Source organism: Pongo pygmaeus, chromosome 1 (assembly GCF_028885625.2).
Source record: "Pongo pygmaeus isolate AG05252 chromosome 1, NHGRI_mPonPyg2-v2.0_pri, whole genome shotgun sequence".
Lineage (NCBI taxonomy): Eukaryota > Metazoa > Chordata > Mammalia > Primates > Hominidae > Pongo > Pongo pygmaeus.
The window spans coordinates 144,950,002-144,963,538 of NC_072373.2; positions in this window are offsets into that span (position 1 = coordinate 144,950,002).

The following is a 13,537-nucleotide window of genomic DNA, read 5'->3' on the forward strand; positions in this document are numbered from 1 at the left end:
TATATTTGCTTAATCACATATCTATCCATTATTTGTCATACTTTTGTGTGCATTTCAAAGTAAGTTGCAGGCATCAGGACATTAGGAAAAGACTAAATACTATAATCGCAATGTCTACATAATTTTTAAAATATCCACTCCTGAGTAATAAATTATTTGTGGTTAAGAAAGTAATGTTTTATCTCTTTTTTAAAAATGACTTGTCTTTTTTTTATAGTTAAAGTGGTCTTGGGAAAATTAGTGACTACAAGTCAGTGGGTGGGTAAATCAGGACATTTCACAGTAAGTGTCATTTTGGAAGCCAAAAAAAAGATTCAATTGTTGGTGAACTTTGTGTGATTATAATTAACCTCTAAAAGATTTGTGGTATTAATTCATCACAAATTTTAGAATTCATCACTGTTAGAAAGAACCAGCATTGCTATTAATAGCCTCTAAAAAGTATTGAATATTTTGTATTCATTTGTATACAAGTAATGAATATCTTGTAATTGTTTCTTTCTTTCTTTTTTTTTTTTTTTTTTTTGAGTTGGAGTCCTGTTCTGTCACCCAGGCTGGAGTGTGGTGGTGTGATCTCGGCTCACTGCAACCTCTGCTTCCTGGGTTCAAGCCATTCTCCTGTCTCAGCCTCCTGAGTAGCTGGGATTACAGGCATGTGCCACTACACCCAGCTAATTTTTGTATTTTTAGTAGAGCTGGGGTTTCACCATGTCAGCCAGCCTGGTCTTGAATTCCTGACCTTAGGTATATCTTGTAATTCTTACCAAATTACTTTTAGCTATCCTAGACTCCCATCATTCACAGACAACCTGCACAATTTCTACCATATTTAAATACTGTGTGTAATAATTACTTTATCTAAAATTATTTTTTCAATTGAAAAAAATTGAAATGTAAAACTTCACACTGCTGCCATATATGGAAAACCAGTATCACTTGTCATTAACGAGTTAAACAGTTTTTTCCATACACTAAAATGAATTCATAACTATTGAAATAATTAAGGTGTGAGCTCTATGTACAGTTACGTACACCTTAACATGCATACCACACTCTGGGAAATACTGAGTTTAGTCTCTGCTATGGTTTGTTTGTCCCCACCAAATCTCTTGTCAAAATTTAATCCTCAGTGTGGTGTCTTGGGAGGTGAAAGTTGTTTGGGTCATGGAGGCAGATTCCTCATGAATAGATTAATGCCCTCCCTGGGATGTGGAGTAAGGAGTGAATTCTCACTGTATTTGTTCCAATAGAGCCAGTTGTTAAAAATAGCCTAGTACTTCCTTGCACACTCTCCCTCCACCACCACCCCTTCCTCGCCACGTGACCTGTGCATACACTGTCTCTCCTTCACCTTCTCCTGTGAATGGAAGCAGCCAGCAGCCCTCACCCAATCTTGAACTTTCTGGCCACCAGAATCATGAGTCAAATAAACCTTTTTCCTTTATAAATTGCTTAGCCTCAGGTTTTCCTTTATAGCAACACAAAGTGGACTAAGACAATCTCCATCTTTTCTATCACAAATGTTGGGACACAAGAAAAGTCAAAGCTGCATTGAAAGTTGAACACACAGATAACACCAGTCTGTTTTCTTTTTAAGGGACAAAAGCACCATGTCCAGGTAAGACACTTGACTAATTCTCACCCGGAGCTGGTGATAGACAGAGTGATAGCAGGGTTGGGGAGGTTGTCTGCAGTCTGAGATTGTGTCCCAAATGGGGCCCATTCTTCATGAACCCTGTAGGTTCCACACTGGCAGGAACAGAGCCAAAGCCCAATTCTTACAGCCTGCATTTCTGCCTTGAGGACTTCTCAGTGCTGTTTCCCTGATCACATTTTTTTTTTTCATTTTGTTTCCTCTCACACTTTTAACCCTCTCCTACCAGCGTATTTTCCCCTGAACTATCAACATAGGGTTGGTAGGAAATTACCAAAAACGTATCTTTCCTTCCTAAGATTAGAACCAGGGCATAGGAGCCAGACATAGAGATCAAAATACCAAATTTACTTTTGATAAAGATAAGCTGGAGAATATGGCTTGGGTCTATGGCCAAGTAAGCTTCTTCATATATCCTCTGTGATCTGATCATCCCCACCTAGTCACTGGTGGAGTTAATGAAAAAAGACCTCTCCTGGCATGGGCAGAGCCTGTCATCACCACAAAAGTATGTGTTACCAACAGGCTGGTGTGTGGTGAGAGAATGCAGAAGGCCCCTAGCCAAGCATGCTCAAGTTCTTCTCAATTCACTACTCAGATGAGTCATTCTTTGTGACTTGGGGAACAGTAAATTAGGGGTTTAAAGAGAAGCTGGAAGTGATTCTCTCATACTGCTTTCTCTTGAGAAGTAGCAAAATCCCCTCCCTTTTATGGAAATGGTAAAAGCACAGGATGTTATCCTCTAAAAATGACCTCCTATTGCTTCCTCTTAATAAAGGACCAAATGTCACAAGATAAACTTTGGGACCCTTCTGTAAATGCAGCAGGAAGTGGAAATGCTGAACTGCATATAGGCAGTCAAAAAACAAAAAAAACAAAAAAACACATAAAGATTTTCCAGGTAATCACTAGGCAATTGCTGCCATGGGGCACCCAGTTAATTTGCAAAGTGGCCAAAACAGCATATTCTCACCTCTCTTGGTAAATCCTTTCCCCTCAGGCCCCCATGGCCATGTGCCACCTCTGGCTGCCTTGGGTCTCAGATATCCCAACCAGTCTTGCCTTTCCTTCCTGTGCCCAACAGAATCTGTCTCCTCTTTCTCTACCTCCGGGGAAATCTTGCCTTCCATTTGGTTTTACAATCTTGCCTGGAAGAATGTGGTCTCATCACCTGATTCAAATGCTAAAGTGTTAATGATGGATAGGGTTTATTTGTACTTTATTTTAAAATGGGAGCATATTAAACTATGCCTAAGAAAGTACTGGAAGTTCTCCTTAGGTGCTCTTGGTTCTTTTTGCTAACTGTGGGGTCCCTTGATGCTCCTGCTACAGTTCCATGTTATGTTCACTTCTGAAAAACTGTTGGCTTTTGTATTAGCCATCTCAACTTCTCAGGTCTACTTTCAGCCTCAGCCGGTAGGGAACAGTACTTAAGCCATTATCAGCCATATCCTTAATGCATTTAAACAGGGCCTAGGTCACAAGGGGGTTGTTGGGCTTCTAACAAATCACCTAGTGGAAATTTTATGAAAGTCAGAATTGCATATGTAAATTTTTAAAATATACATACACATATGAAGGACTAACCAAACAACTTTGAAAAAGAACAAAGTTGGAGGACCAAAATTATCTGATTTTAAGGTGACTTATAAAGTGACAGTAATCAAGATGGTATAGTAATGGCATAAATAGAATAATAGTTCAGAAATAGATTCATACATATATGGACAACAGATTTTTGACGAGACAATTCAGTGAAGAAAGAATAGTCTTTTCAACAAATGGTGCTGCAACAATAAAATATCTGCATAAAAAAATGCTTTGATCCACATCTCATATCATGCGTAAAAATGAACTCAAAATACATCATAGACCTAACTGTAAAGCCTAAAAGTATAAAACTTCTAGGAGAAAACCTTGGATGATGCACAGATTTCTCAGATTGGTCACCAAAAACATGATACATGAAAAATTGTTTTTGATAAACTGAACTTCATCAAATTTACAAACTTCTGCCCTTTGAAAGACCCTGCTGAGAGAATAAGAAGATAAACCACAGATTGGGAGTATATATTTGCATATATCTGATAATGGCTGGCATCTGGGATATATAAAAAATTCCAAAACCTCAATAATAATTAAAAAAACACTCCCCTTGCTCCCTGGAATGAGCAAAATACACGAACAAACACTTCATGAAAGAGTATATATAAATGGCAAATAAAGACATGAAAATTAACCACTATCATTAGTCATTAGGAAATGCAAATTAAAACCACAAAAAGATACCACCACACAGCAATTAGAATGGCTAAATTTTAAAAGAGTGACCCTACTGGCAAGAATGTGGAGGAAATGGGACTCTCATATACTGCAGGTGGGAATGTAAAATAGCACAACCACTTTGCAAAATATTTAGCAACATCTTAAAAAATTCAACATATACATATCACAGGATCCAGACATTCCATTCTTAGATATTTATCCAAAAGAAATGAATGCATATATCTGTAAGGAAAACTTGTACAGAAATTATCATAGCAGACTAATTTGTAATAGCAAGATACTCATCTGACAAAGGTCTAATATCCAGAATCTACAAGGAATTTAAACAATTTTACAAGAAAAAAACAACCCCATCAAAAAGTGGGCAAAGGATATGAACAGACACTTCTCAAAAGGAGACATCTATGCAGCCAACAAACATGAAAAAAAGCTCATCATCATCACTGGTCGTCAGAGAAATGCAAATCAAAACCACAATGAGATACCATCTCACACCAGTTAGAATGGCGATCATTAAAAGGTGAGGAAACAACAGATGCTGGAGAGGATGTGGAGAAATAGGAACACTTTTACACTGTTGGTGGGAATGTAAATTAGTTCAACCATTGTGAAAGACAGTGTAGCAATTCCTCAAGGATCTAGAACCAGAAATACCAGCTGACCCAGCAATCCATTACAGGGTATATACCCAAAGGATTATAAATCATTCTACTATAAAGACACATGCACATGTATGTTTATTGCAGCACTATTCACAATAGCAAAGACTTGGAACCAACCCAAATGCCCATAGACTGGATAAAGAAAATGTGGCACATATACACCATGGAATACTGTGCAGCCATGAAAAAGGAGGGGTTCGTGTCTTTGCAAGGACATGAAGCTGGAAACCATCATTCTCAGCAAACTAACACAGGAACAGAAAACCAAACACTGCATGTTCTCATTCATAAGTGGGAGTTGAACAATGAGAACACATGGACATAGGGAGGGGAACATTATACACCAGGACCTGCCAGGGGCCTGGGGGCTAAGGGGAGGGATAGCATTAGCAGAAATACCTAATGTAGATGACGGGTTGATGGGTGCAGCAAACCACCATGGCACGTGTATACCTATGTAACAAACCTGCATGTTCTGCACATGTATCCCAGAACTTAGAGTATAATAAGAAAAAGAAAGTATATTATCTAGATGCATCTATTTAAATTTAATGGGTATTAAATTTATTAAACATACCTACAAAATCTAAGTAAGACATGAATTAAAAAAAAATAAAAGAACAGTGCCTCACACTGCAATAGGAAATGACAGCTATTGCTATTAAGAGTATGGCATCTATTAACAGTTTCCAGCAGTAAACACAACCATTATCAAATAATAAAGACCTATTATAAAAATATTCAAGCAACAGAGATCTATTAAAAGTTTTATCTTTGCTTCAAAATAATCTGGAGTGAGGAGTATAGGTTAAAGATTAGCCATGTACTGATGTTTATAAACGCTGGGGCTGGTAAAAGTCCCCTCTTTGCCTTGCACACTTGTCCCTTCTCCCATTCCATCCCTCAGAAGTAAACATAATGAACACATTGATGGCTACACTTCCAGACTTTTCTGTACATACAGAGAAATGTGAATGTTGGTACAAATACACATACACAGTCTTACACAAGTGGGGTCATATTGGATATACTGTTTTGCAACTTGATTTTTCCCTTGATAATTTGTAAACTTCCTTTCTTGTTGGAATGAAGGATGTTCCTCATCACAGCTGAAGGGTCCTTGTCTGATGAACATATTTTGCCATTTTCCTACTTATGGACACGTAGATCCCTTCTGCACATTACAATTTTGTTCTGGCTAATATTTTCTCTCTCTTTTTTCTATTTCTTTTTTTATCATCTGCTTCATTTTTATCTATTTTCTCTCTTTAGTACCAGAAGTCAACACTTTTGTCAGCTTCTCGGTTAGCACTCTCCACCCACTGCTTCCTTGAATGCTCTGAAGACCAATGAATTCCTTATTCTATGAGCCTGACCTTTATAGGCCAAAAAAGAGAGAAATAACAATGAAAGAGAATTTCTACTACTGTTATGTTTAAGTCACAGTGCAGGCTGCTTTTGCTTTCCTGAGAAAGTATGTCAAGTACTTTTTAAATTCTTTTTTAAAAATTATTTTCTTTAAAACCTTATTTTTCTCTTGTTCTTTCTTTTCTCTTTTTTTTCTTTTTCCTTGCCAGCAGAAAGTGAAGAGGCACACTTTCAAGTTTGCTTTTTAATCCACAAACTCAACATTTTTTCTTTTCTGTTTACTAAGTCACACAATTCCCTTGGAGGCAGACCTTTATGTGCCCCTTTATTAATGTTTTGTCCTTTATGTTCCACATAAAGTAGTAAACTAATAAGTAAAATCTTTATTAGAATTTCTCTCCAACTTTGGAATGTTTTTATGAGGTTGTAGGAGCCTGAATAATGGTCCCAAAGCCATCCATGCCCTAATCCCTGGAACCTGTGAATGTTACCTTATGTGGCAAAAAGGATTTGACAGATTTAATTAAGTTAAGGATTCTGAGATGGTGAGATTTTCCTGGATTATCTAGATGGGGCCTAAATGTAGTCACAGGAGTTCTTCTGAAAGGGAGGCAAGGGGAGATTTGACTAAAGAAGAGGAGAAGGCAGTGTGTAGGTGGAAGCAGAGATTAGAGTGATGCAGCTACGAGCCAACAAATGCCCACAGGAAGCTGGAGGAGGCAAGGAATGGGTTCTCTCTCCATTGGAGCTTCCAGATGGAACTAGCCCTGCTGGTTTCGAACTTCTGGTCTCTAGAACTGTGAGAGAACAAATTTCTCTTGTTTTAAGGTACAGAGTTCATGGTAGTCTGTCAGGAAATGAATACAGAGCTCTATTCACAATGTTCTGTAATTAATTTTGCTATTTTTTTTCAATTTGTTGCTTGTTATTGTTCTTTTTAATTGCTTTTCTTCCCAGTAGTTTGCAGACATCAAATCAAAGTTATATATTTAAAACTGGTGATAAACAATGAGTTTATAATAGCCTTTCATGATATAAGTAGGGGCTTGTTTAACTCAACTCACCTGTTTTTTGCCTTCCCCACCGGCACTCTAGCTGCACCAAACTCCTAGGGCCTTGCTTTGATATGGTCCTGAATCTGCAATCCCACTCACTAGAGGTTTCTGTTATTTATAGGTTTTATTTTTTCCACCTTTATCAATTTTTAAGACATGTAGCACTTATTTCCTGTTTTCTGTTCTAGGTATTTGAGTACACAGCTTATTGTGTCTACTGGATTGTATGTATTAAAGGCAAGGATTTACTATACACTATACTTCCTTGTCATCTTTCCTGGAACAAAGTAGAAAGAAATAAACCGACTATTTGGGAGGTAATTTCCCAAATAATGGCCCCAAAGAGATTCATGCCCTAATCCCTGGAACCTGTGAATGTTACCTTATAGAGCAAAAAGGATATGATAGATTTAATTAAGCTAAGGATATTGAGAGGGGGAGATTGTCCTGGATTATCTAGATGAGCCCTAAATTTAGTCACAAGGATTCTGCTGAAAGAGAGGCAAACGGAGATTTGACTATAGAAGAGGAAAAGGCAGTGTGCAGATGGAAGCAGTTATTGACACATTATAGGTATAATAACTAATATTTACTGAGGATCTACTATGTTTCAGACACTGTACTGGGCATTTTATATATTCTGTCTCAGTTTATCCTCACAAGAGCCATGTGAAGTGGTTTTTCCAGTTATCCATTGCTACATAATAAACCGTCCCAAAACCTAGTGGCTTAAAATGGTGACAGCATTGGCCGGGCACGGTGGCTCACACTTCTAATCCCAGCACTTTGGGAGGCTGAGGTGGGCAGATAACCTGAGGTCAGGAGTTCAAGACCAGCCTGCCCAACATGGTGAAACCCCGTCTCTACGAAAAAAAAAAAATACAAAAATTAGCCGGGTGTGGTGGCGGGCGCCTCTAATCCCAGCTACTCAGGAGGCTGAGGCAGGAGAATCACTTGAACCCAGGAGGCAGAGGTTGCAGTGAGCCGAGATCATGCTGCTGCACTCCAGCCTGGGTGACAGAACAAGGCTCCATCTCGAAAATAATAATAATAATAATAATAATAAATGACAGCCTTTGCTTTACTCACCAATGTGCCTTTGGACAGGTTGAGGCAGGGAAAGCTCATCTCTGCTCCACTCAGCATCAGCTGGGGTAGCTCGAAGGCTCAGGGTTGGAATCATCTGAAGGTTCATTCACTCACAGGCCTGGCAGCTGACACTGGCCATGGGCCGAAACCTTATTTGGAGCTGTTGACTGCAACACCTCCATGTGCCCTCTCTGTGAGGTGCCTCACAATGGTGGCTGGGTTCCCAGGGTAAGTGCCCAGTGAGAGAGAGCCAGGTGGAAGCTGTCTCACCCTTGATGACCTGGCTTCAGGTGAGATGCAGTGTCATTTCCACAGCATTCTGTTCTTTGAGGCAATCACAAAGTGCCACCCAGTTTCTAGAGGAGGGGAAATGGAGTCTGTCTCTTGATGGGATATGGCAAGAACCTGTGGAATGGGAAATATGGCTCCACTTTTGAGAATTCCTTCTGCTGTAGCAGAAGCTCGTCATGGTTAAATGATTAAAGCTGTAAGTGGCTGAGTGCTCAAAATTCTGACTCCAAAGCCCAGACTGTGATTCAGATATTTCTCTTACTATGTGACTTTTAAAGCTATTAATATCACATGATCAATTCCTTTTATAATCTCTAAACAAATTCTTATAAGCATTCTTCATTATTTTTAAACAAAAATTTCTACTGATGCACATAGATGTAATGTAGTTTCAGGGTACATACCATCACTTAATTTATATAGTTTGTAAAGATTAATCAGTACATGTGGAATATCCACATGTCTGTCCAAATATTTAAGGTTAAATATTTGTCTTTTCTTTATGCCAGAAACATTATTCCCTTCCAGCTATCTTGAAATCTACAATAGATTATTATTGACTATAGTCACCCCACTAATCTATTGAACACTAGGTCTTATTTTTTCTATCAAACCATATACTTGTACCCATTAATTGACTTCTTTTCACCCATACCACCCCCTCACCTTCCTGGACTCTGGTAACAACCAATCTATTCTCCATCTTCATGAGATCCACTTTTGTAGCCCCCACAGATGAACTAGAACATGTGATATTTTTCTGTGTTTGTTTTATTTCATTTAACATAACCTCAAGTTCCATCCATGTTGATGCAAGTGGCAAGATTTCATTCTCTTTTGTGGCTAAATAATATTCCACTGTGTGTACCACATTTTCTTTATCCAGTCATCTGTCGATAGGCACTTAGGTTGATTCCATGTTTTGGCTGTTGTGAATAGTGCTGCAATAAACATGGGAGTGCAGATGTCTCTTTGATATATTGATTTCCTTCCTTTTGAGTATATACCCAGTAGTGGAATTGCTGGATCATAGGGTAGTTCTATTTTTAGTCTTTTGAGGAACCTCCAAACTGTTCTCCACTGTGGTTGTACTAATTTACATTCCCACCAGCAGTGTAGTTCTTCTTTCTCTACATCTTTGCCAGTATTCATTATTGCCTGTCTTTTTGATAAAAGCCACATTAACTGGGGTGAAATGATATTTCATTGGGGTTTTGATTTGCATTGCTCTGATGATTAGTGATGTTGATCATTTTTTCATATACCTGTTGGATTTGTCATCTTTTGAGAAATGCCTATTCAGATATTTTGCCCATTTTTTAATCCGATTGTTCTTTTGCTATTCAGTAGTTTGAGCTCCTTATATATTCTGGTTATTAATCTTTTGTCAGATTGGTAATTTGCAAGTATTTTCTCCCATTCTGTGGGTTGTCTCTTCACTTTGCTGACTGTTTCCTTTGCTGCGTGAAGCTTTTTAGCTTGATGTAATCGCATTTAGTCTATCTTTACTTTGGTTACCTGGAGGACTGTTCATTTTTCCATAGGAGGACTATATGTGAATAATTTTTCAAATGTGTATAGATACTGTTGTGCTGCATAACATACTAATTCATAGAGCATTTTTGAATTTTTGGTAGCTTTTTATCCAGGGAAAGGGAATAGCATTTTCAAGGAAGCAGAGGTGAGAGGATATAGCATGTGTGGAGAACAGCATGGAGTGAAATGGCTAGAGCAGAAGTAGGGGAGAGCAAGGCTGTAAGAGATGAGTTTACTAGCAAGCAGGGCCATGCCACAGGAAGGCAAAGAGATTAGACCCAATCCCCGAGGCAAAGAGGAGCCATTGAAATGTTGTAAGCAGGGAAGTGATGGATTTCAGGCCTGATTTTTAAATGACCACTTTGGCTTCAGTGTTGAGAATTTAAAAGCATAGGATTTGGAGTGGTATGTAAATCTCAATTCACCCACTTACTGCATAATTTGGAATTTGCTTAGAATATTTTATGCTCTTTCAATCTGTTGACGCAGGTATTTTCAATTCAGGAAAGGTTTTTTTTCCATTTGATGTCTTTGGCTTTTTAATTTTCCTAGTGTCTTATTAACAGTGCATAGATTTAAGTTCAAATCCTGGGTTCCAACTGAGAGTTGAACACACCTGTTCTAGTAAGACGGTGTGCTCTCTAATCTGCCCGGGTTCATCGGGATGGGCTTAGCTAATGGCATAACAAATAAACCCTGAAGTCTCAGTGGTTTAATATGATAAAGGGTTATCACCTGCTTGTGAAAAGTCTGATACAGAATGAGACACTTTTCTCTACTTTGTAAATTATGGCCTCTGGAACACATAGCAGGGGGAGATGAAGTTGAAAGGTTTCATGAGATGAGTTAAAGTCAGGCCTGGAGTGGCTTCCGTCACTTCCACCCACATCCTGTTGGCTAGGATTCAGTCAAAGGTTCCAATCTGACTGCAAAGGAGGCTGGTAAATGCAGAGGTGCACGTGGATATTTGACCAGCACAAGTGGTTTTCTGCCATCTTCCTCCCTGTCCAGATTTTCTGTTACTCTCAATCAATTAAAATTGAGATTCTCATAATGAACTGATGCAGTTTTTTTTATTTCAAATTCTGTCTACAGCATATCATTTCTGAGGACTAGACACCTCACAAGTACTCCCTACTTAGAGCCCTGGTGTTTTTCTGGAGTTTGCCCTCTCCTGATGCTAAGGTGCCTGTCAGAGAAATGCAGACAAAATTCCAGCAGTCTTAAAAAATAAAATGTATGATTGAGTAATGGCTACATTGTTCCCTACTTGACATGGATGGGTTGAAAGGAACATACAAAATGTCATCCTGCCTTTTAAACAAGTGGCTTTCATATGACCATGTCTAATATTTTTCCCTTTTTCTAAGTTTCAGACTTTAAGATCCATATAATTATTGTTTTCATTTTTTATTTTTTTCCTACTCTCATCTGCTGAAAGGACCCACATAATTATTAAACTAAATTAATTAGCTACTAATACATGTAAATTATTTATCTAATAGGGTAAGAGAATGGATATCTTGGTTAGCTGTTTTTTTAGTAGGTACAAGGTTTCACCATGTTGGCCAGGCTAGTGTTGAACTTCTGACTTCAGGTGATCTGCCTGCCTCAGCCAACCCAAAGTGCTGGGATTACAGGTGTGAGCCACCAAACCAGGCCAAGCTGACTGTTAATTAAACACTATCAGGAATTACGATGTAATAAAAATATACTACAATAAATATAATTAAACTTCCTTTGATAATTCAAAAGTCACCTCAGAATCCCAAAGCAGTTCAGCATCTATGTAAAATATTTTAATATGTATTTTACATATATTTTTAAAGCACTTAGACTTTACAAAGTGCTTTCATATGTTTTATCTTATTTAATCTTTATAATTCCATGCAGTGGGATTTATTATCACCATTTATTGGATGAAGAAATGAATCAGAAAGGTTATTTACCCAACATTACAAAGCTTGAGACGAGCTGTCTTTATACTGATAACCATCAGTAATTATTGTCCAGTCCTGCAGACATGACTATGGCTGAATTCTGACATTTGGATGGACCTTGAATTTGGTTCTACACATGATGATAACTCTTTAATAAAAAGTTGCTTATTTGTCTTTTGTTGTCATAAATGTTCATTGCAGAACTAGAAAATAATGAAGTTCTAGCTATTGGTTGTTAGGATTCTGGATAATCGGGAGTTCATTCTGTTTTGTTTTGTTTTTGAGACAGTCTCACTCTGTCATCCAGGCTGACGTACAGTGGCACGATCTCAGCTCACTGCAACCTCTCCCTCTCTGGTTCAAGCGACTCTTGTGCCTCAGCCTCCTGAGTAGATGGGATTACAGGCACACACCACCGCACTGGCTAATTTTTTTGTATTTTTAGTAGAGATGGGCTTTTGCCATGTTGCCTGGGCTAGTCTTGGGGTTACAGGGGTGAGCAACCATGACTGGCCTGTTTTTTGTGATATTTAGATCCATACAAACTTCATTATAAATGAACAATTGGTATCAATTCAATTGTTAATTTAGCTTTTTTACTAAGGCTGAAATAAAGTAGACACTTTCTTTTTTTTTTTTTTTGAGACAGAATTTTGCTCTCATTGCCTAGGCTGGAGTGCAGTGGTGCAATCTCGGCTCACTCCAACCTCCGCCTCCCGGGTTCAAGCGATTCTCCTGCCTCAGCTTCCTGAGTAGCTGGGATTACAGGCACTCATCACCAGGCCCAGCTAATTTTTTGTATTTTTAGTAGAGACAGGGTTTCACCATGTTGGGCAGGCTGGTCTTGAACTCCTGACCTCAGGTAATCCACCTGCCTCGGCTTCCCAAAGTGCTGGGATTATAGGTGTGAGCCACCATTCCCAGCCAAAGCAGATACTTTCTGTATTTTAGATTTTACTTAGCATTATTTTCTAGAGTTTTTTTTTTCTCTAAAGACAATTATTCTTCTTAAAAATATGGTTCCTAAAAGTACTGGAAAATGCATCTCTAGTTGACAGGGAAGAATGTGAAATCTTCTATTTTACATCTTTCTTCCTTTTCTTCTTTAAGAAAGAAAAGAATAAAGAATAAAAACATCTCAGAATATCACATATACAGATGAGTCTGGGAAAGCTTATTTTCTGTCTTTTTAAGTTTGGAGCATTGGCATTGTAGAAAAACACAACCCATATTATCTGTCATACTCACCGCCTATGTTTTTTATGTCATATTTGTTAACACGAAAGCATTTAAAAGCAATTACACAACTTTTAAAAATCCATCGTTTCCCAATAAGCTCCCAAGGCTGGTTTTGCTGGTGTGCAGGGTTCTGCTCTGACAGTGTGTGCTGTTTCACATGAGCCTGTGGCCCTCAGAGAGCTCATCAGCCATGTCACGAGGAAATTCATCACACACGGGTTCATCGGCCCTTCACTGAGATATTTAATTTCCGTTGTGAGGACCTTGCTCAGTTGCACAGATCTGCCCTGGCAATGGCAACCTAGCAACCCGGTGGAGCAGCACTGACCCTGGGCAGCGCTCCAAGGTAGAATGGTGCAGGGAGATGTTAATTATTTACAGTGCTGGATTAGTGAAGCCGTGAAGAGCACCTAGGCC